This window comes from Maniola jurtina, chromosome 19 (assembly GCF_905333055.1).
Source record: "Maniola jurtina chromosome 19, ilManJurt1.1, whole genome shotgun sequence".
NCBI lineage: Eukaryota > Metazoa > Arthropoda > Insecta > Lepidoptera > Nymphalidae > Maniola > Maniola jurtina.
Window position 1 is genome coordinate 7,743,917 of NC_060047.1, and position 21,821 is coordinate 7,765,737.

General features: G+C 36.3%; 1 protein-coding gene across 6 annotated transcripts in view; it reads left to right on the forward strand.

The window, feature by feature from the left end:
* The window catches only part of LOC123875157 (ETS-like protein pointed), a 199,542-nt gene that overhangs the window by 99,457 nt on the left and 78,264 nt on the right, over positions 1 to 21,821 (forward strand). Inside the window, exon 1 of one of the 6 annotated variants that reach the window (XM_045920842.1) lies at positions 9,458 to 9,698. The exons of 2 other annotated variants lie outside the window; for them this stretch is intronic. The gene's annotated coding sequence lies outside the window, so the exon portion shown is untranslated. Of the gene's footprint in view, positions 1 to 9,457; positions 9,699 to 9,848; positions 10,033 to 21,821 lie in introns of those variants that run through there. 3 more of the 6 variants (XM_045920841.1, XM_045920843.1, XM_045920844.1) reach the window with 3 other exon arrangements.

Below are 21,821 nucleotides of genomic sequence, written 5' to 3' on the forward strand. Positions count from 1 at the left end.
TGATACCCGCGAATTCGTTCACTTGGATGTAGGTTTTTTAAAATTCCCGTGGGAATTTTTTGATTTTCCGGGATAAAAAGTAGCCTGTGTGCGAATCCATGGTATAATCTATCTGCATCCTAAATTTCACCCCAATCTGTCCAGTAGTTTTTGCGTGAAGGAGTAACAAACATACACACACACATACAAACTTTCTCCTTCATAATATTAGTGTGATTAGATTCTCAGCTATGTCTTTGCAAAAAAAGCGTCCATCCGTAACTCTGTTGCGGCGTTATTGAATGACGAATGCCTGAACGATAGCATGCTATCCTGCAGGAACTGTTTGGTTTTTAGAGAGAAAAGTAGCTTATTTCACTTTTTAGATTCTTCACTATGTCTGTGCAAAAAATGCTGTCAATCCGTAGCTCTGCTATGGCGTTATTGAACGACAAATGCGTGAAAAATAGTATGCTATCCCGCGGGAAGTGTCCATATTTTTCGGCAGAAAAAGTCTCATTTATTACTTATTAGGTTCTCAGCTATGTCTTTGCAAAAAAAGCGTCAATCTGTAGCTCTGTTGCGGCGTTAATGAATGACGAATGCCTGAACGATAGCATGCTATCCTGCAGGAACTGTTTGATTTTTAGAGAGAAAAGTTGCTTATTTCACTTTTTAGATCCTCCACTATGTCAATGCAAAAAATTGACGTTAGTAAATAGCTCTGTTGTGGCGTTATTGAACCACAAATATACGAGAAAATAGTATGCTATCCCGTGGGAACTGTTTGTTTTTTCTGGAAAAAGTAGCATATATCACTTGCAAGGTCTTCAACTATGTTTACGCAAAAAAATGCCGTCAATCCGTAACTCTGTTGCGGGGTTATTGTAGGACAAATGCGTGAAAAATAGCGTGCTGTCTCTTGGGAACTGTTTGTTTATTTTGGAAAAAAAGTATTCTGTATCACTTGTTATGTCTTCAATTATGTCTGTGCAAAAAATGCCGTCAAACCGTAGCTCTGTTGCGGCGTTATTGAACGACAAATGCGTGAAACACAGCGTGCTATCCCGGGGGAACTGTTTGTTTTTCGGGGATAAAAAGTAGCCTATGTCCTTTCCCGGAAAATATCCTAAGTTGGTACCAAATTTCATCAAAATCGGTTCAGCGGTTGAGCCGTGAAAGCGTAGCAGACAGACAGACAGACAGACACACTTTCGCATTTATAATATTATAGTATGTAACTAAGAGAGGACTGAGTTTTCGGGAGCTATGTATAGTACGTGACAGGTCGAGATGGCAATCGAGGTATGAGGCGGGGGACGTTCTGCACACCCGCACGTCACCCGCGCTATCCCGCACCGGATTAGCCCAGGGATTGTGTGGGTGTGCGGGGCGTCCTCACTCTGATTGCCATCACAACCTGTCACGTGTTGTGTTGCGTATTTGTTTGTTTATTGGCTCATCGATTCACTTATTACTGCCAAACTGCACATTAAATTTTGATAAATGAGATCTCTCTTTGGCTTCGCTTTACCATTCCGTGTGTTAGAGGCTATATTGTCATATGTCATAAAATTTTCCGATATGTCATAAAAGAACTTATCATAATCAAAACGAATGTAAGAGATATAACCTACAAAACCCAAAAAGTATATTGAAATTGGTTTACCTACACATGACATGAAAAAGAAATGTATATCGAGAAAAAATAAACTTGAAATAGATGGATCGAGTTTGATATCAAATCATAGCAGTTACTATGAAAATTTCGAATACATGTATATAATAATTTATACATATTCAAATATAAATCAATCATCTGCGGTGAAGTCTTTAAAAGTAGTAGGTGTGTTTTTGTACTATTAGTTTTGAACTTTATCTTATTTTGTTTTTGTATCCCTAGCTTACTCGTGTAGCAATGCACTTATTTTTGATGAATAAATACCTACTCAAGTGTAACATCTGCATTTTTGTACCTGTTAATCCCTTTCATTGTACTGTCCATTGTCTTGCGCTTACGGTAAGTACGATTTAGTACTAACAATAAAATTTGAAAAGATTGTAAAGGACCATAAATAAATAAAAAATGCTCAATGTCTTTATGAGTATTAGCATTGCATTATATTTTTGATAATATTGTAAATTAAATATTTAAGACTGTTTAAATTTTAGACGGATTTCACATTTATTTTAGCCTTTATAAATATATGTGTGAAAATTATTATAGTAGGTGTAACTATTTATACTGTGCATGATAAGGGAACCATATTTTCGTAAATATGTATAAGGAAAGTTGAATTTTGTATAATTTCTTGACTCTCTTATACTTACACAAGTATATAAAAGATTAGTATTAAGAACTGACTACAATTATAAGTTTTATTCACTCGTACTTAATCTATAAAGATAATACACTGTTTTAAAAAACATCATTGTTTTGAAAAAAACGACAAACTAACACCACATACTTAAAAATATTGAAAAATAATCTGTTTGAAAATCGTCTAGGATCAAAACGGTTTGTTATAAACTAAACTGCGCTGGGTACGTCCGTTCACGGAAACAAACAAAGAACCTCGGGTAAATACCTAAACTTGTGTTCCAAACTCATGCTTCAACGCTCTTAAGTTTTAAACTAAACTAAAAAGCATAGAAAGTTATTCATGAAAACCAAATCCCATCAAAAACATAAATGTGAAAAAGTGCCAAGTTCGATAGAGAAAATGAGAGATTGTAAGCTTCGCCGATAAAAGGTAAGCTTCGCCGACAAAAGCATTGATATCTAAATAGGTGCCAAGTTCTTATAGGTCTTTATATCATTCCTACAAGAATGTACAAGAAACTTTGATCGTTTTAAAATATTATTTTATGTTATTGAGTACATATAACTTGGCAAGTTTTAAAAGTCAGTAAATCACATTTTACGTTTAACATAAAATTTAGTTTAAGTTTAGGAATGTATTGGCAAATATCAAAACTTGCTAAGTGTACTATATTTTATATTAAACATTAAATGTAATTAACCGACTATTAAAACTTGCCAAGTTATATGTACTCAATAACATAAAATAATATTTTAAAACGATCAAAGTTTCTTGTACATTCTTGTAGGAATGATATAAAGACCTATAAGAACTTGGCACCTATTTAGATATCAATGCTTTTGTCGGCGAAGCTTACCTTTTATCGGCGAAGCTTACAATCTCTCATTTTCTCTATCGAACTTGGCACTTTTTCACATTTATGTTTTTGATGGGATATCATCAATTTTTGTTAAGTTAATTTCTCTTCATTTATTAGGATTATCCTATACCTGTAAATTTTTGCGTGATTGAAAAAGCTTGCAGCTATGCAACTTCGCTTAGTCAATTATCAAGAGTGTTCATAGCTATAATCTAAGAAAATGTGTTCAGCCGTTTGAAGATTAGCGACTCTTTTCTAGTTTTCTTATTAGAATAATAAAACCGGTTAATATCTACTATCCGAGTAATACATATTAGTATTCACTATTCAGCCAAATTCTAATAAGGCGATGTATTGGCATGGTAATGCGTAATGTGTATACTTAATATATCACTATACGAATCATTTAAAGCTATGTTCAACCCCCTGATAACACAGAAATACTTAAACCTAAACACGTACAACTTTGCATATCAGGTAAAACTTTTTGACCACTTAGAATGTAAAATTACATGAAAGTAGTTTACATAAACTGTTTTTCAACACATGTGTCCACTTACTAGTTATACATTAGAAGTTGATTCTCTTCACCGTTAAAGAGAGCGATATTTAATTGCTTAAAATACGCATAACTTCGGAAAGTTAGAGGTGCGTGTCCGGGAACAAACCCTGGACCCCAGACCTAAAGAGCAGGCCGACATCTCAACCACTACTACCACTTTGTAAAGTTAGTTAATATTTATTTATTAAAATTAAAACAATAATGTGTACAGTACCTACCTAAGTACTAATCAGTAAATGTTTTTGAAGTTCATGGGATACAATTTTTATTATTAAAACAACATAATATTGCAAATATTTTGGTGTCGAGTCAGCTGACATACCACCATGCTGCAAGAGGGTGGCCCATGCCCATGTGCACTATTGTTTCTAAGCTACCTGCTTTTTTTCATCGTTTTGCCCCATTGAAGATCTTTGTTTTCGATACAGAATAATGGTGCCTAATTTGTAATTTCTGAACGAGAAGTGGTGCGATATTGTTTCAAAACTAGGTATAGTCACGGTAATACTATCTATACAGTATTCTAACTCGGCCGTATCTTTGAAATAAATACTTACCTACAGCTGCGCGGTACGTAAACATGCGGTAGGGCTGCCCGCCTCCAGCAGTTTAATTACATTTGCCTACTTTGTGTTTCCATCTAGTTTTGTGATTGTAAATATACTTTTTTTATATAAACAAATAAAATACTTTGTGAATTGCATAGGAAATGTTCAGTAAAAATGCGTGTTGTTTTTTGGTTGGTAGATTTAATTAAAAAACCATGTTTATGATTGAATAACAAATCGGTCTTATAATTTTGAGACCGAAAAATATTTGCGCTTCGACTGAGACGTAGGAAATTAAACGAACGTTACGAATTATTAAATTTTAAAGTTTAAAAAATCCGCATCCCTATAAAGCTTTTAATCAAAAATTGTTTTGGGGAACATGGGCAAGATAGAGAAAAAGGAATAAATGTCTTTTACTTGGTTATAGACACCTGCAGCTACTTTACAATTTATATATTTGGTTTTAAATGAAGTTCGGAACATTTTCTCCATTTTTTGTATGTATTCCACAAAATCATCGCTGGGTACAATCAAAAAAGTTTGTGAATTAATCTTATTGTAGTCCCGGTACCTTAAATACCGACATTCTGAGCTGAAATTGTGGCTTCTTTGATCGGGTTTCACATACAACGAAAAAATCGCGCGGTTATTGTTAGAAAAACAAAACACCGCCCGTTCGTCACTGCGGCACAGTCGCGACTGTCTGCGTGTCGAGCGCCTGCCGACATCGAGGTGCATAGGTATAGCTCGCGTTTCGTCCGTTTGTATGAAGTTGGAATACTGTACATACCATTACCGTGGTATAGTAGTACCGGCCGGTTCGGAGTTAAAAGCCATAAAAGTTAACTAATTAGGTAAAATATTCCAAAAGATCATAAGTCGGTATATACCCATTCCAAACGCTGACTTAACTGTTTACGCTAAGGTTTAAAGTCAAATGCCGTCATGAATAATTACAACAGATTTACTTAATATTTTACAACAGGGTTGCAACAAGAGACGGAACTCCAAAGTCCGGAAATCCCGATCAGTCCTTCTTTAGAAGTGATAAAATAACCACCTTTTTACACCTACCTAAACTTCAATTAAAAATTATTATGTTTATCTTGTTATCTGTTTCATTATTATTATAAGTAATGTGCCTTTTGTGCAGTTATGATAGTGGCAATTTGAAAAATACATCTATTTGACAACCCTATGCAGTCGTAGAATTTCTTTGTTTGCGGGAAAGGTAATAAATTTTTAGCTTTAACAAGTAGTCGTTAGGTTGAGTTTTACTCGACCGCATTAGGTCTTATGACCGTTCATAATATAAAACACTATTGTTAAAAAGTTTTATTGCTATTAGCTCTTAACCGGCCGGTACGACTATACCTGTTTTTAATTTTTAACGTTTCGCTGTCCATCAACAAACCATGTGACTTATAAAAAGGTCACTAACAACAAGTGGAAAACTTGAAATATCACGTTATTTACGAGTACGAGTTGCTTCGTGGCACCAGTGCTGCTGAAACGGCTCGAAGGATTAATGATGTGTATGGCGGTGGTTTCGCAAAGAAAAACATAGTGCGTTTTTGATTCCAACGTTTTTGATCTGGAAATTTTGACCTGCAGAATAAGCCCCGGTGACGACCGGAGACCAAAGTTGATAATGAAGAATTGAAGGGTTTGGTGGACTAGTACCGGTGTCGTTTACTACAGCTTTCTTAAACTGGCCAGACGATTACGGTGGAGGACTATTGTCAGCAACTGCAAACCATGATGGAAAAGCTAGCTGCCACACAACTGAGGCTGGTCAATCGCTCTAGGCCACTGCTGCTTCAGGACAACGCTAGACCACACAACAGACGGCTACCCAATTAGAGGAGCTTCAATTGGAAATTGGAATGTCTAAGATATCCACCGTACCTACTCCCCGGACCTTGCTCCAATAGATTACCACAGCTTTCTTAAACTGGCCAGACGATTACGGTGGAGGTCTATTGTCAGCAACTGCAAACCATGATGGAAAAGCTAGCTGCCACACAACTGAGGCTGGTCAATCGCTCTAGGCCACTACTGCTTCAAGACAACGCTAGACCACACAACAGACGGCTACCCAATTAGAGGAGCTTCAAATGGAATGTCTAAGATATCCACCGTACCTACTCCCCGGACCTTGCTCCAATAGATTACCATTTTTTTTAGAAATTTTGATAACTTCTTATATATGGAAAAAATTCAACTCCGATGGGGCAGTCCAAAGCGCCTTCAAAGATTTTATTGATTCCCTTCCGAATGGTTTTATGACATGGCAAAAGTGCATAGACAGCAATGGTATATACTTTGATTAAATAAATATATTATATTTTAAAAAATCGACTTTTTGTTCTTCCCTTACAAAACGCCAATTTCATATGTAAGGACCTAATATCATACTACATGCCCGTGCAAAGCCGAGCAAAACCGAGGCAGGTCACTAGCATACATTAATATGTAGTTATAATGTTATGTTACTTGCTTTGGAAGTTAATGACCCATCACAATCCATATTAAAAAGCGAAATTTCTTTGTTGATTTGTCCTTCAATCGCATTGGAGCAACGGATCAACGTAATTTTTTACGTGAGTATACTTGTACCTAGAGAGTGACATAAGCTATTTTTAAAAAATCACAGTTTTTGAAACGAAGGACAAGGTCCACGTGGACGAAGTCGCGGGCATCAACTAGTATATTAGACAACACATACCTGTAATAGGGTTCATTATTGTTTGTTTTCAAGTATGTAGGTATAATATGAAATAACTTTGCCTTCATACCTATTCGTTCATAATTTCTGAATTCGAACCGGCGACCACTTATTTATGGCTTTGATCACAGGTCAAGGATCCCTAAAGATGAGTATATAAACAAATGCACTATTATTAATTGTGAAAGTAGGTAGGTAATTACACAGTGTTACAAACTTAAAATGTGTGCCTCGATCCATACTTGCTGTTCTCTACAAGGCGCCCCAATAACTTTGTCCTATAATGTATGACATATTAAAACATAATTTGCTATTTTCTGATTTTTTCCTTTGTATACACCTAATTACCTATCACTATACCAAATTTCAAGTCTCTAACTCACCTGGAAGTAGGTTAGGTTTTTGATGAGTGAGTGAGTGAGTGAGTGTTAAAAATGGCACTTTTCAGACGTTAATAACTTGAGAACTGCAAAAGATTTTTTCATGAAATTTGGGTTTCTAAGCGATCAAATAGACCTTAATAGATATGCAAAATTATAAATGTGTAGGTTTAATAGTTTTTGAGTTATGGGGGGGTCAAAAGTAGCTCGAAATGGTTCGTGTAATATACACTTGTCAGCGTGCCGCCGTTCTTATTAGAATCGAACTTGGCGAGACACGCTGTCGCGTGTCTTGATATTTATAAATCCAAACACGACTATCCTACCATATGCCTTTAAGGAGTTTTAGCTTCCCACCGTCCACTTATCTCCATCTTTTTCTTTCTTTCTATACTGTTGATTCAAAAAAAAGAACATTAGCCATTTTAATCATGACTAACATTCCCCTTTCCCCTCCAACTAAGCGTAAAGCTTGGGCTAGGAGTGGGTACGACAATAGTGCAACGGCTTCGATTTGAACCTTTCGGAATTCAGTCCACTCCTATAATGGTTGAGCTATTGAGGCCTAATTGATATGTGTATGCAAATAAGTATTTCGCAAAATTTTCAAAACGGATCACCAAATGGAATAGAAAATTAGCATATCTATCGAAGTCATTCACAACTCAATGTGCTGAATATAATGAGCATAATCCGTAGATTGCACAATCACGACTCTCACCGGTTCCCCCGGCCCCGGCGCCATTCATGAATCTTAAACACGTTATTTCTTTATGTTTCCTTTGAGCTTACCTAAGATGCTTTATTGTTTCCCTTGTTTATTTATTTTATTTGACGGTGACAGGTTCGCGCTTGACCACAAACCGGCAAAACCGTGCCGTTTAATGAAAACTGCCATACCCCTTCCAGGTTAGCCAGCTTCCATCTTAGACTGCATCATCACTTACCACCAGGTGAGATTGTAGTCAAGGGCTAAACTTGTATCTGATTTAAAAAAAACTCACCTGATGATAATAATAATAATATGTGACAAGTCTTAAATACGGTCTAAAGGTGACATCAGACGGTTTATTCGAGTAATTATCTCATTTTGTTTGTCAGTTTTTAATAGTCATTTTGTGTTCAGTGTTTAATTTCGAGTGGAGGATGCAGAGTGAAAGACAGAAATTAACAAAAAATGAATCATCTATTATCACCATTTGGCATACATACTCAGTAGGATAGTTTTAGACCCAAAACTCTATAGGCATGTTGGAAATAGCGAATGGTTCCATTGTGCCTTGATGGAAACTGGGGAAACTGCTAAACCCGCAGATAAAATCTCCTCTTCTTTTTATAGTTACTAATGTGCTTAACTTTATTAGAATATAGAAAGCACAAACTCAAAAACTAAGAGTTCAATTGCGTCTTGCAAAAAAAGGAAAACGAAAATGATGCCTAGATCGAGTAGTTTGTTCAAGAACATTGGCCAATTTTTTAACAAATTCAACTTGATTTTTTAAAAGCTCTAAAAGTGCAGCTAGGATTACAAAAAGCCTATGAATGAAGTTCGACGTATACCTTTTGTGATAGGACAAAAAATTTGAGGCCCTTAGAAAATACTCCCGGTCCAATATTTACTACGGCACCTCCTGTCCCTTTCACTTCCTCTACAACCTGTAGCTAAGCGAGACTACGTTACGTAAATGCATACGCGAGAAAAGGACGGCGCATTCATTCATAACCGAGTCCGCCATCCGGTCTGTGTTCTGATCGATCACTTCATCTCATTCTAACGCGTTGGCTCTTATCGAGTGCGAGCAGGTGGCACCGGATGCATAAAGCCGCACTGTAGCTTTTATATCGGAAGCTCCTCACAAAAAGCTTGCACTCTTTCGCGTTAGAAATATCCGTGGATGACTTCAGTGGCGCGCTGAAGTCGCGACATTGTCGCAGTGGCAAAGTGACCTGTGCAGCGATTAATGCAAAGTGAGCATCGTTTAATGAGGGGACAGGCGCAATTGGTGATTTTCGTAAGCTCGCAGGGAGTGAGACGTAGCGAGCTTCGCCCCTCCGCGGCGCCCATTCACAGCGAGTAGTTGCGCACCGGCCGCAGACTCGCTCGCGCGCGCCCTCACAACCTGCCTCTGAAAACTCTGATACCGAATTTGAAATGACCGGTTCCGACCACGAACGCTCGCGATCAATCTGTGCTCACAGAGTGTTTGCTCAGTGATTTCTTTTATTGGTGCTTTTGAGTGAGTGACGCTGAGAATGTACGAGACGTCGCGCTGGACATTTACAATGGCCCAAATTACATTAAATGGGTAATTGCTGTACGTCATTGGATAATGGATTCGGCTCATATACCTATTGCATATGTCCTTTTAATATGCGTGGGTCGCCGGTGAATTTTGCACTTGACTCCCGACTCCTGACTGTCTTTGTTTGATGCCATTCCATTTAAATTTTAACAATGCGTTTTCTGTAGCCATGAGACAAATACGGAATCGTTTTTCCGAACACTCATACGTTAATTTAACATTCATATCTATAGTAATCGGCATTTTAATGTTTCGTTTTTAATTTACGTCGAGCGATATCGCTCTTTCTGCGACTTAGGAAACCGCGATAAACGGAATGTGTGGAAATACCAACAAATAAAACTCGGTATGTATATAAACTAGACCTACTTTTTACATACGAGTACTTAGTTAAGTTCAGTACATTGCAGGTCATGACATAATCCTATTTAATCAGATAATAGCTGCTGTTTAGTAGGAAACGAAATTCGTCATAGTCTAAGCCTACTTCTGTCATATTTACTTAAAGTAAGTACCTACATACCTACTTCGTTCTTAGTCAGAATTCTTTGAGACGATCAGGTACTTGCGACAGGTAAGCGTTATCAGCGTCGTCGCTCGCCAACGACCGTGGGAATGAAAAAAGCGTGTTAAACAATAGCTACAGATAACACTCGTCAGACCCCATTTAGGGTGCCTTCCAGTAATTGTGACTGTGTTTTCACTAAATGCGTTTCGTAGCAACACAAGCGCCTCGTATGCGTACCTATTGCACAATTTATATGCGGTTAAAGATAAACAAAGCCAGTTTTTATTTGTTGCCTCCAGTAACTAACGTTCATTAGTGTTCGTTTTCACAGTCATAGTTTTGTTATTAAACACTTTAAATAGCCATTTTTCTATTTTTTAATCAACTACCTAACTAACTTAAATACATAATATGTTCTCATTCCTCAGTAGGTATAGGAGATTTTAGTTAAAAGTAAAAAGCTTTTCACTTTTGATACATATCATTCCCATTAAAAGCTTCAAATCCTTATTGGTCTTACTTTGGTCTTACTTGGCGAAAACTTTTCACTTTGTACCTACAGATAATTTCTATAAAAAGCTTCAATGCTCATTGGCTTTATTCATAATTCTAGTTTTCGATCAACACCGTGAATGATCTATGTATTCTAATTCCTATTCCTACCTAGATTTCAGCTTTTAGTTAATAGTGAAAAGCTTTTCACTTTGTCACTTGAAGTAGTAGTTACCTAAGTAAAAGTTTTTCACTCTGGCATGTAATTTCTATAAAAAGCTTCAAATGCTCATTAGTTTTATTGCCAACCCCACTCTTTGATCAAGCCCCTAAATAATTTATTCTTTCCTATTTCTAGTAAGAAGGTACCAGCTTCTAGTTAAAAGCGTAAAGCTTTTCACTTACTTAGTACTTAAGTAAAATCTTTTTACCTCATAGGATAAAATTATGTTACACTCCAAGTCCAAACACCAGCCACGGATACAGGTGTCTCCCAGTTTATTTTGGTATCATATTCCAAATCCCTTTGTGTTCCAATTTTTTTACCTTTTTGTAGAGGCACCTTTCGTTTACGACATTTAAAAAAAGTCGAAGCGTGTTTTCGTTATGCTAAACTTTTTAATTCCTTCCCATTCTCATCCCTAATCCATTCCCCATATTTGACTGTAATAATTACTTACCTGTGCCTATACCCAATTACCTAAACAAGTGTAAATTAAAAATTTATAACACCCCCGACAAGTGAAGGTTACAATAACTAGAAAATAGCTGATAACTTTCAAACGGCTGAACCGATTTTCTTGGATTATAGCTAAGAACACTCTCGATCGAGCCACCTTTCAAACAAAAACTAAATTAAAATCGGTTCATTCGTTTAGGCGCTACGATGCCACAGACAGATACACAGATACACACGTCAAACTTATAACACCCCTCTTTTTGGGTCGGGGGTTAAAAAGCGGTATGTGATAAGCGGCGTCCGTCTCCTATTGGAGAGGTCGGGGGTTCGATCCCGGGCAAGCACCTCTAATTTTACGGAGCTAAGCAAATGAATGTCACTTGCTTTAACTGTAAAGGAAAGGTCGTGAGGAAACCTGCATGCCTGCTAGTTCTCCATGATGTTCTACAAGGTGTTGAAGTCTGCCAATCCGCACTTGGCCAGCGTGGAAGACTATGGCCGAAAACCCTTCTCATTTTGAGAAGACACCCGTGCTCTGTATGTAGTGAGTCGGCGATGGGTTGATCATGATGACGAATATGATAATGACCTGTTTCGAATAAAAAACTAACTCTCTCGGAGAGGCATAGCAGAGTTTAGAAGCAGTATTGCTGATGCTCTGCTCACCGAGAGCGGCTTCTGGGGGTAACTTTTTGATTATTATTGTTAGTCATGACTCATGAGTATCATCTTCAGGCAAAGCTCATTGACGATTGGCGTTGTTAAATCATTTATTTTTTAAAGATGCTGCAAATCGCTTTGTTGAAGTTGAGCCCTAAATTGAGCCTCTCTCATCGTCCATCCAAACTGACAGGATTTTTTGTAAATTAACTAGGTACCTACTTATTGCTAATCACGCCGAAAACGTAAATCAGCATAAGGTACCCGGTAGGTACCCCACTGACTATTTTATACATACCAAGGCCATAATATAGAGCGCTCTCCCCTAAACAGTATTAACATCGTGAATTGACTGTGTGTAAAACCGTTGTAAAACACAAAAACGTAAATCAACGCGTACTACGCTAGCTGTCTAAAACTAGGTGTTCTACATAGGCCATCTAAATAGCACTCTTCCATTCCCGACAGTATTTTCCTAAAATTGTCATCGTAAATTGGCTAGAGTAAAACACGTACAAAAACGTAAATCAGAGTCGTACCCCGTCCCGACGCAGCCTGCAATGAATCACGAATCAATTGTTTATTTAACTGCAGGTTCACAGAACTGCGACTAGTTGCTGAAAGTAAACTATTTCATGTTTTCCCGGTCACGCCCGCTTGCAACATTACCAGCCAACAGTTTACGCACAATGTTATAAAACCAGAGTGGAAAATCTGGGAAATAAATATACCTATACCTAATAAGTAGACTTTTTAATAGAATCCCTTTTCGAAGATTTAAACAAAAAAAACTTTTTGTATTATTTTTCAAATAATACCTATGCAGCACTGTTATTTTAATAACCATTACTAGGTATTAAAATAATAGGTATATTCTACACTAGATGGTGCCCACTACTTCATCTTCAAAATGTTAATGTACCTATTAATTCAGAGTATAAACTATCTCCATTAACAGCCAAATTAGTTCAGTCGTTGTGGCGTGAGGAGTAACAAACATCCAAACTTTCAAACTATAATAATAGGATAGGATAATTATTAGGATTAGAATATCTGTCTAGCAAAAATTAATGCCGCTGTGATGTTTCTCGTCTGTCATCACTCAACAGATATACAGCAGTCTGTTGGATCCCTTTTGGAGGATACAGTATTCTATACAATATTTTCATAAACTCTACAGGCTTTATCAACCGGATTAACTATTAACACCTCACGCCACATTAATTACATAAATATTTACATATAACAAACCTGATCCTAATAAAAACACGTCTGCTAAAAATAGTTACCTATCTAATTAGGTTTTATTTGCTATAACCGACACATTATAGTGGTTAATCATTTAAAATCACGCTATTTATTATATTAAGTAACCACTAACCTGTCATCATAAAAGTGCTCAGTGATAAAAGAAGTGAACTATAAAATAAAAAGGTCATACTTACCTACTATTAAATCAAGGGTAGGTATTGGTCTCCAAAATCAAGCTTTTAAGCTTCGTTGAAAGGAAAAAGAGGAAATATTTGTAACGTTAATTATATAATCTGTCCTTTATACTTATAAAAAAATTAGTGCTGCATTAGCAATTTGTGTATGAAATAAAATTGCCAAATTTTCCCAACCAGCCAACCGTGTATGTACCTAGTGACAGTGAGTCATGGTAAAGAGGTAGTGGTTTTAGGCTGATTTTAGTTCACAAAAAGTAGTCCTTTGTTATCTTTTCTTTATTTCGGATTAAGTAGTAAGATAGGTACCTGCCAGATAAGGTGCAGCACTTTTACAATAATATTTAGGTTCGTACCTTTAGTATTTTAGTCTTTTTTGTGAAATAGCTTACTATTTAATTACCTACTAAGTATATTTCAATCAAATACTTAGGTTTGATTACTAGGTATCAATTATGCAGATAAAAACAGTAGATATGAATCCCAAATTACAGCTTCAAAGTCTGTAATTATTTATTGATGCGCTACGTAAAATTACTTCTTTCAAAAATACCTATAGGTACCTACGCAATTATGAAAGTTCATTTTCGATAATGTATGTTCCGTCTTCGCATCTATAAATTGGTTAGAGAATATTTTGGGCTCACGTTAACATTCTGTTAATAGCCCCTAATGGCACAGTAAAACGGAGTAACCTAATTCTGTGAGCGTCAAAATGGGAATTTACAGCAAGGCTAAATTAGGCATCTATATTTAAATTAATTCAAACTCCTAAAATATTAGCGATTTACATCTAGTTTAACGGATTTATGGCTTCAAAGTTGGAACACGATGTTAATTTTTATTTTTTAACTTATTAGGTACTTATTCAAACTTAATTAGGGATAGGTACATTAATAGCGAAAAGAAGATGCAATATTTTTGTACAAGGTTTTTATTTTATAGAATTTCTTGTAAATATACAATGTGTCTGATAAGTTTATGTTACTAATTCATTTTTCCAAGGAATGGTCTTCCTATGAAAATTCGTAAAATACTGTGTTAATAGGTATACCTACCTTCTTATGTACTTTATTCAGAGTTCGACTTGATAGGTATAGGTAGGTATTTACATATTTAAAGTTTATCTTTTGCAATACATAGTCCATTTTGAAATGTAGGCAAGTAGATAGGTATTTAATGAAAATAGAGTTATAAGGAAAAGAAAGAACGCGTGCTGCTAAAGTGCTCTTATCAATATACCTACTTAGGTAATTATTGTAGAGTTATTGATAAAATACAACGATGTTGTGCGCTCAAAATAAAACGATAAGTACATTATACTTACTGGCGGCGACACTGAACTTCACCCTATACCTAATGAATTAACATACAAAAGTACTGAAATTGCATACATTTAAATGTCTAATGAACCTATACAAACATAACCCGAATTGTTGTTTGAAATGTGTATGCAGTGTTACATTCAACGTGTTGAGATTTAGAGATGTGTTGAGTCGTGTTTAATAATAATGGGTGGGTAAACCTAATATTAAACCGACTAACAGCTATTACTTAATTAGAATCAGAACTTTGCGGAATATATGTAAGAATAAGAATAATTGCTGCCATCGTTGATAAACAACTAGGTCACTCAGGATGATTTAAGATTGTAATGATACCCCGTCCATCCAAATCTGTTTAAGTTATGTGGATTAAAGAAATTTACATATAGGTACCTACATGAACGCTGAAAACATTGCACTCCTTTTTTTGGAAGGTCGTATAAAAAATATAGATGTACAGTAGCCAAAACGCTAGTGTAAATTTCGTAGCGGCCGTTCCGATGCATCATTGCGAACCAAAACGGTTATTATACCACCGCCCACGTAATGAAATAAACATAAAAATTTGAATGTCCGTGGTTGTGAGTTTTCCTCTCGGAGATTTTTCTGACGGGCGGCGCGGCGCATGCGTAGGAGGTGGGAGGCGTTCGCCAATCGCCAGCTAGCCCGCCCCACGTCTCACGTCTAGTATGCACGCCTTTTAATCTCATTTACCTAACTTTTCAAAACACCCACTCTAGATCGACGCCAAAATTAGGTACCCTACCGTCAAATTTATCTCCCGATTGTTGCAATATGTATCTGACAGAAAGGAAACCTGTTCTGTACACGTGCCAAACCCGTAATACACACAAATATTGGTAAGTATTTCCGAACGTTTGAATTCCTTACAGTACCTAATCGTAATACCTTAATTACTAGATTCTATATCGATGCCTTAAGTAGGTAAGTACATTGCACATATCGAAACGTGTAGCACTTGCATTCTTGCTCGTCAGTTTACGCAACGTTTGGTAAAACGTCATTTTTATCAGTTGATTAACAACCTGCTTGGCGTGCTCGCAGAAACTTACCATTTTCATTAATATGTAGATTTCGAAGTTAAAACGGGGTCACCCTTGGTAATAATTGACGTATCCTACATTGTAAGGTCACAAACATAGCTCTAGCCTGTACCTAAATGTAGCGAGGACTAGAAAAACATGCGTGTTTTTTGTAGAATAGGTATACGCCACGACTCTAACAGACTTACCTTATTTGTGTGTATATGAAGTTAACGAGCATATCTGTAACAGTTTGACACACGATTACACCTTTTAGGGTTCCGTACTCAAAAGATGCTAACGAGACTCCTAAACCTCCTCATCCTTAAACCTCCGCTGTCCGTCCGTCTGTTCGTCCATTCGTCCGTCTGTTTGTTAGCGGACTGTATCTTTTGAACCGTAAGTAGTAGGTAGGTAGAGTTGGTAAATCGGGATAAAAATAAAAAAAATTGCTAGCCTGTGTGAAAATTTCAATTTTCACACAGGCCGGCAATTTTTTTTTATTCCGATCGGTACAAGTTAGCCCTTGACTGTGACGATCTCACCTGGTGGTAAGTGATGATCCAGTCTAAGATGGAAGCGTGCTAACTTGGAAGGGGTGCTTATGACAGTTTCGTTTAACCCCATACACTTGATCGTTTTCTACGCGGCATCGTACCTACCTACTTACCGGAACGCTAAAATCGCTTGGTGGCACGGCTTGCCGGTAGGGGCCTCTCTCCAGACCAGACCAGAGTTATTTTAGGTAGGTACCTATATTAAATTCCTAATTTACCTCTACCAGGAATTGAACCCGGGATCATTTATAAGATCACAGCGCTCACCACTGCGCCATGGAGGTCATAGCATATTGTCGATATTGTGTCGATGGTACGGAACCCTTCGTGTCGAGTTCGACTCGCGTATGACCGGTTTTCATTACAACTCTCGCAATAGTATGATCGCAACTAAGTGTTGCTTATTAGCTATGATAAAATTCTTAACAGTTGTAGGTAGGTACATGAAACTGATCGTTTCTGGAAATGTTATTAAGAACCTTTTCGACAAAAAGCTGTTTAAACCTATCTATGGCTCAGAATAAAACCATATCAGTAGAATCAATTAATCTATATACATAAAACTTAATTATTTTATCGTACCTAATAGTCGAAATGATTCCAATTCTGACAAATTTTATGAGCTAAGTAGAAGTTTTTTAAAGAAAAACTACCTAGCGATACGATCGCTTTTCCTTTCAAGTATTTTCTAATAGATTTAATTTGAAATGTTATTCATTGCATGCAGTATGTGCATAGGAACCTACATTATTGTCAAACAGTATAGGTAAAAAGATTGTTATAATCGCCAAAGGGTCAGCTGATGTTAATTTCTTTTTTAAAATAAAGCTTAAGTACTTAGGAGGAGGATAACTTAATTAGGAGCTTTCATAAGTGAAAGCTCTTAGTTATGTAATAAAGAAAAAAATTGTAATTTAGGAAACAAAGGTTCATAGTAACAAATTGCTACTTTATCTGTAAGCTTCATGTAACGCTAAGATCTGGAATGACCTTTCCGGATCTGTTTTTCTCACTCCTTATTATAAAAATGACATTAAATACCTCCAATTTAAGAGTGAGCTTAGTATATCATCAATTCATCACATAATAGGTACCTTCCATGTATGTAGTAGGTATTATTACATTCGAGAGTAAGTGAAAAAAATTAAAAGCAAGAACAAAACCTATTCGTCCATTCAAACAATGAAAATCGAAATAAATCCAAGTTGGTATTACATTGAACAGTAATTACCTATTGTAGGCACATTTATCATCGCCCATCGCCCCTCGCCGGCCATAACGTTTTAATTGAGCGGGCTAAGGTCAAATCACTTGGGACGCGGCCGCAGCATTATCTGTCCTATTTGTTAGTCTACTGTCTAACATAGATTAATAAATGGTCATAGACATAAAAGTATGAAGCATAGAGCTAGCATATGTATGGAGGTTCCACAAAACTTTAAGTACCTACCTAGACTTACTTCGAGGCAGAGCAGGACTTTTTTCCACGAATTTTCACCACGAATTTTCCGACAGAATTCTGTGACATGACAATTCGAAACCATTCGCGGGTCATTTTTTTGCGAGTATCAGTATCTACGTGCGGCTTCATACAATTTCAGCAATTTTTTTTTCGTAGGTTTTTTATGGTATCTTATCAGTAATCATCAGTACCATCACCTGTTTTCGTTTTTGCTAGCGTTCTGGTTACACCCTGTATTGTTTGTATGCTGAAAATTTGTTTGCATAGCAATCGCATACCTAAAGTTATCGTCGACGTGCGAATTGGTCGGCTAACACGCAAACAAACTTTGTTACGTTTGTGCCTACCTACATTGTATCCGACAATTTGTGCAAAAGCCAAGCTTACGCACACGGTCTAAAACATTGTTAGTTTCCAATACCGAATTGTTATACAAGCATTGTTCCACATTTGTATCGGCTCCCGCGTCACACACGCTTCGCCGAAGCATCCATTGTCGTAATGTTTGTTGATTTGCGCGATCCGAAAGCCTTCAAATCTCGCGAACTAAAACACGAGAAGCAAACGTGTTCCAACTTCCACGCAGCTTGACTTGATGTGACTGAATAAATTGAATTGTTGTACGTGTCTGTATTTTTAAACGGTTACGATTTTTCCTGCTTTGACGAGCGTTTTTAGCGTTTAGGGCTCATTCATTAAAAAAAAATCATTTGTAAGTTTCATTTATGTGATGACACTAAGAAAAACTTCACCTCTTATTCAAAAATTTGTAAATGCATCTTAGTAAAAAAACTATTTTTAATTTTTTCGACTAAGCGGATGGGCAGTGAAAAAGTAACAGACAGACAGACAGACAGACAGACACACACACTTTCACATGTTTAATATTAAGTAGGTATGGACACTATGCTTCCATATGGTCTACTATAGACTATACTTACAGCATAGTAGGAAGGTACCTATATAACATAGACCTAAAGACCTAACTAACTAGATGGTGAAGCTGCCTTATTTACGTAAAATAACGGTTAAATACCTAACACGAAGTCGGTTTGAAATTAGAATACAAAATCCACATCCATAAGTTATTTAGCGTAGATGCGGGTGTCCACTTTCCTATTAAGGGGCCAAGAGGGTCGAAGATTAGAATTAGACGCGACCCCGGTTGATCCCGCAGTGCAATTGACACCCACCGCTTAGTACATATTTGCTGTAGCCACTGGCATTAATTAATATACCACGACGCAAATTGCTCTTTTGTTCACGGATCAAACATTTTAAGGACGATTTACCAATGTTACAGAGTTATAGAAAAGGGGATTTAACGTTTCATTTCCATTAAACGTCAGACAGTTGCATACATAATATTATACCTACTGATTATCAACACGCTGAACAAAGTTTCAATTTGAACTCAGAATTCAGAGTTACTTCCAAGTTCAAAAAATGCCTACTAATCTCTTCTTGGCCTTACAAAGGAAATTACCGGCTCTGTGGTCGTGCGCCGACTCTACACAGACACTAGAGCTCCAATTACAAAACATTATGAGAAGATTATGTTACAAATAAATGAAATAAGACAAATTTAATGCAGACGATATCGTTGGCGGCTGAGGGGACAAATTGGGCGCGACAATCGAGTTAGTTGACCCGGCAATCTCCGCTCGACCGCCCGATTAACCGCAGTCACACCACTGCACCATGCCTCACAGTTTGACTGATCACATTTACAAAAATCACACACACACACACACACACACACACACACACACACACACACACACACACACACACACACACACACACAAACACGGTACCTTAATGAGTAATGAGGTAACTTAATGAGTGTTTAAGGTTCCGTACCTCAAAAGGAAAAACGGATCCATCCCTTATAGGATCACTTTGTTGTCTGTCTGTCTGTCCTGAATACCTGAGTACGGAACCCTCAGTGCGCGAGTCTGACTCGTACTTGGCAGGTTTTTTTAATTTCCATAAGACATCTATTATAATAATGTAAACGCGAAAGTATAATATGTTTGTTACCTTTTCACGGCCTATTTAGACATTTACCGATTTTGACGAAATTTGGTACAGAGATAACTTGTACCTCTGAGGTTACTACATGTTTATTTATCCCTGGGATTTTAAAAAGCTAAATCCATGCGGAATCAGCTTATTTTTTATAATATTGAACTCTAATATAAGATTTTTCAAAATAATCAAATTTTACGTTCCAAACTAACTTTTTTATGAATCATAATGATTAAAGTTGCATCCAAAATTGAAAATCAGGCTTCCTTGTTACGTTTTTTTTAGAGTAAGTCCTTATAGGTACTAAGCACGTTCAACAACATCACTTATTAACACACTTATTAACTTCAAACATGAATTATTTCCATTTACCATCCAAGTGAAGTTTGTGCTACGATAAGGGTACAACCATTTTGTTCAACGTGATCGAATCAATCGTTATTGTCAAATAAAAATGTTTTATTCTTTATCAACTTGGCTTCTTTAGAAATCTTTGTTTAATCACTCACTTTAACCACAACTTTTCAATCTGAATTCTAGAACGAAAACTGTAAATAATATGAGTTTAAATAAAGGCATAACTATACCTACCAACCACTGTACACATTGAACTATTGTCCTCCAATATTGGTCAGTCAACTAGGGTTATTGAATGACACTTACCATACAAAGGAGCTGACCAATTCACATGCTCGCGTTTTGTGTACATTAATCATTTGATCATCACAAAGAATAAAAATCATCTTTATAATAAAAAGACCTCGTATTTGTAACGTAATTTATATAAATAAATATAAAATAAAATAAAAAAGGATAAAACAAATAATTTAAAAAAATGTTTGCTCAATACCGAGTAATAAAAAGTAGGTAGGTACCTACCTAAGTATAAACAATTTTGTGCAAACTAAAGAACCGAACACAAAGTCAAAATCAAAGTCTGTTTCACACAATTTCGAAATGCAAAAAAACGTATCACCTCAGAGTGATGCTGTAATGAGTGGTGTAGATAGATAACGTCCCAGACTGCCCGTTAATAATAACTGTTCTTTAATTTAGTTTTTCAATACCCGAAAAAATTGTTAAAAATCAGATTTTTGTAGATATGTTTAACTAGCTATCGATTTATTTATTTTTGAACTGGTGTTTGCTAATGTTCAAGTTTTATGTTTAATACTACATAATATTATTATAAAAGCCTGATTTTTTTTTCCTAGCGTTTGACTTGACTTTCCACTGGCTTTAGCCTTTACTTACTGCTAAGTAGCTTTATACGGCCTATTGCATCCTGTCTTCAAAGACCATTGCGATGTCTATAAAAGCCTCATATCATAATATTTGCCAAAAAGTTCACAGCCAGATAGAAACATTTTTTTGATAGGGAACTTAAAATTTTCTTTTAAAATACTTTACAATTTTTGTAAACTTTATGTTGACCGATCCGTCCGTGGTCAATAAGATGCATGCGGTGTCTAAATTTGATTTTTATTGAGGGCAATTCGTCGCCCCCATCACCGCTAAGTAAGTTAGATTGAATGTATATGTACGAGTATATTGTAGGTAACTACCAGTATGGCCCATTTGTTCACAATTGAAAGTGGTTATGAGAAATTTATGAGTTTAAGTTACTCTTGTTCAACCGAAAGGATCACAAACGTACAAAAATGGAGTTACCCTTTTTTACAGATTGGAAAACGCAATAAGTAAAGAATAACAAAGCAACGTATTAGTTACATAGATTAGAAATAAAATACAAAACTCAACTAATCCTACACTTCTCCAAAAAGCCAAATAGCCGTGTGAACTGAAAAAAAAATTCTTACGAATTCATTAAAGTGCTTTACAACTAACTCGTTAACAATACTCTTATAGGTTAATATTTCTAATAACCACTATGCACTCAATTCCGACCCCTCTGGAACTGTTATTAAATAGA